This window comes from Octopus bimaculoides, chromosome 19, assembly GCF_001194135.2.
Source record: "Octopus bimaculoides isolate UCB-OBI-ISO-001 chromosome 19, ASM119413v2, whole genome shotgun sequence".
Classification (NCBI taxonomy): Eukaryota; Metazoa; Mollusca; class Cephalopoda; order Octopoda; family Octopodidae; genus Octopus; species Octopus bimaculoides.
Window position 1 is genome coordinate 48,611,318 of NC_068999.1, and position 3,669 is coordinate 48,614,986.

The 3,669-nt window shown below is 43.6% G+C and overlaps 1 long non-coding RNA gene across 1 annotated transcript in view; it reads right to left on the minus strand.

Moving 5' to 3' along the window:
- LOC106878109 (uncharacterized) overlaps positions 1 to 1,910 on the minus strand; it is a 3,367-nt gene extending 1,457 nt beyond the window's left edge. Inside the window, exon 1 of the long non-coding RNA XR_001410464.2 lies at positions 1,206 to 1,910. This is a non-coding gene — a long non-coding RNA (uncharacterized LOC106878109). The remainder of the gene's footprint in view (positions 1 to 1,205) is intronic.
- Positions 1,911 to 3,669: the final 1,759 nt, after the last annotated feature.

Sequence of the window (3,669 nt, forward strand, 5' to 3'; positions counted from 1 at the left end):
AGTAAACAAAAGAAGCAAATGAAAACCAAACATTGGCGTGCATGCGCGTCCGTTCGTTCGTAAGTTACGTGTGCATCCGTGGTGTTTTGCTTGTGCATATTCATATATATATATATGTATATATATATATGTGTGTGTGTGTGTGTGTGCGCGCGTGTGTGTGTGTGTGTAAATATGGAATGTATAGTAAATGCATGGTGTGTATACGGAGTACATAATAAATTGTACGCAAAAAGGCGGCGAGCTGGCAGAGTGGTTAGCACGCCGGGCGAAATGCTTAGTGGTATTTCGTCTGTCTTTACGTTCTGAGTTCAAATTCCGCCGAGGTCGACTTTGCCTTTCGTTCTTTCGGGGTCGATTAATTAAGTACCAGTTGCGTATTGGGGTCGATCTAATCGACTGGCCTCCACCTTCCCAAAAATTTCAGGCCTAGTGCCTAAAGTAGAAAAGAATAAATTGTATGCAAAGAGAGAAAGAATGCATGCAAAACAAAAAATGAAAGACACTGTGGTACGTGCATAGACAAACACACATACATGCACTTACACATACAAATACACACATGCACGCACACGTATGCATACATGCATGCATGCATGTATGTATGCATGCATGTATGTATGCATGCATGTATGTATGCATGCATGTATGTATGCATGCATGTATGTATGCATGCATGTATGTATGCATGCATGTATGTATGTATGTATCTGTAGCTATGTATCTATGTATGGATGGATGTATGTATGTATACAGATATATATAACCTTGCTTCTCAACCACATGGTTCCGGGTTCAGTCCCACTGCGAGGCACCTTGGGCAAGTGTCTTCTATTATATAGCCTCGGGCCGACCAAACGCTTGTGAGTAGATTTGTTGGGCGGAAACTGAAAGAAGCCCATCGGATATATGTGTGTGTGTGTGTGTGTGTGTGTGTGTGTGTGTTTCTCTGTGTGAGTGTGTGTGTGTTTGTCCCCCACTGCCACTTGACAACCGGTGTCGTTTTGTTTACGTCCCCGTAATTTAGCGGTTCGGGGGGAAAAAGCGCCCGACAAAACAATTACCAGGCTTAACAAATAAGTACTGGAGTGGGGAATGAGGGGGTCGATGCATACGACTAAAAAGCTCTCTTCGAGACGGTGCCCCAGCATGGCCGCAGTCAAATGACTGAAACACACAAAAGAATAAAAGAAGAAAATACATACATATGCGTGTGTGATCGCGCGCGTGCGATCGAAATGGTCGTGATTTACGTTTACTGGTTCGGGCATGGTTGTGTGTTTGCGCGTAGAGAGGCCGGGCGTCGGTCGTTCTCGCTCTGTAGATGTTATTTAGCTAATGAGCAGCGCGTGCACAGATGTGTGCATGTGTGTGTGTATGTGTGTCTGTGTGCAACGAATTGTGCAACGCCATATCAGCTGCAGGGGATATTATCATCGTCGTCATCATCATCATCGTCGTCGTCGTCGGCAGCGGCGTCGTCGCCATCATCGTAACAAACAACGGTACGCATATTGCAAAACAAAAACAAATTCAAAACATTGTGTGCGTCCAGTCTATGTGCATCAGCGTGAGAATGTGTGTGTGTGTGTGTGTGTGTGAGCGAATGTATGCGTGCGTGCGAAAAATGTGTCCATGTGTGCGTGCATGCGTGCAAGAGTGTGTATGTGCGTGCATGCGTATATTGTGTTGTGTGTGTCTATGCGTTTCTGTGTGCTTCTGTGTATGTATGTGTGTGAGCATACGTGCAAGAGTGTACTCATATGTGCAAGTGTATACGTTCACTTTTGTGCGTGCGTACGTGTGTGTGTATACATGTACGTGTATGTATGAGTATGTGTATGTATGTGTGTATGCATGCGCCAGTGCATGTTTGTGTGCGTGTGTATATATATGTGTGTGTGCATGTGCGTGCGTACCTGTGTGTGTGTGTTTCAAATATATTATGACACACAAAACACGAGCGAATTAAAATGACGGCAGAGAAACAACACGTAGTTTCTGTTGATGTTTTTTTGTTCGTGTTGTTGGTGTTGTTCGTGTTCAGCTCCAGAAAGATCCAGGAGCAGGGTGAAAAGGCACTCCAGCCACGACTAACCTGTCCTTGATAGAGTCAAGTAAGACTACAGTGTCTACAGCGTGTGCTTCCCTCGTTGTGTGAGATGTGTGATACGAGGCAGAATTGGTTTCTATTTCTAGCGAATCGAACGACAAACTCGAGCCCTGCAACGGTCCGTAGTGGTTGTAGTGGTGGACATGACGTCAAAGAACATGTTCGTTGATGCTGATGGTACTGCGAGCTGTAGTATATACTACGACAGGTAGTAGTAGTAGTAGTAGTAGTAGTAGTAGTAGTAGTAGTAGTAGTAGTAGTAGTAGTAGTAGTAGTAGCAGCAGCAGCAGCAGTAGCAGCAACAGCTGCAGCAGTAGCAGTGGTAGTAATAGTAAAAGCAGCGGTAGTAGGAGTAGTAGTAATAGTAGTATAGTTGTTGGTGTAGCTATCGTTGAAAGACAACAGCAGCACCAATATCAACAGTAACAACAGCTGCACTCCCAGCAACACCTGCTGCTACAGAGGTTGCACCTGCACCACCGCCACCACCGCAAACAGCAGCAGCAACAACAACAACAACAGCAGGACTTTCGGCAACAACAACGACAACAATAGAGGCAAATGATGCACCACCACCACCACCACCACTACCACAAACAGCAGAAGTTGCAGCGATAGAAGCTGCACCGCCGCCACCACCACCACAAACAACAGAAGGAGCAGCAACAACAATGCAAACAACAGCACAAGCACCAACAACAGCAGCAGTAGCAGTAGTAGTAGTAGTAGTAGTATACTCCTATTTACTTTCGTTTCCCGTTTTAGGGCTTGAGTTGTAGTTTCACTTTCAGTTTTAATATTTTCCAACTCTTTATTTTCTATATACATATGCACACATGCATACTGACATACGTACATACACATACATGCATACATATGTGCATGCATATACATACACACATATATGCATCCATATATATAAAAAAAAACTCAACTGCGCCGGTCACGAATGACCATGGGTGCACCTAAGAGGTTCCCCTCCGGGGTACAAGTCTGGGCGGAAAGTCACCTCACCGGCGAACGCACAACCTAGAGTTGTTTTTTGGTTTTTTTATGGCAGACCAGTAGTCGCCAATGCATACCAGCCTCCCCTCTCCATGCCACTGATCTTATCCAAGGGAAAGGCAAAGGGGCCGATACAGCTTGGTACCTGTGACGTCGCAACTCATTTCTACAGATGAGTGAACTGGAGCAATGTGAAATAAAGTGCCTTGTTCAAGAATGCAACACACAGCCTGGTCCAGGAATTGAACTCACTACCTCACGATCGTAAGCTCAACGCTCTAACCACTGAGCCATGCGCCTTCACGCATCCATATATACATACATGCATATATACAGACTTGTATTTACATACATTTACACATATACATATACTGTATATATGCATACATAAATATGCATAATGCACACATACACACATGCATATATATACAAACATACATACATGCATGCAAATATAAATATATATATTTATATATACATGCATATACATACATATATATACATACATATATGCATACATACATATATGCATATATATATATATATATATA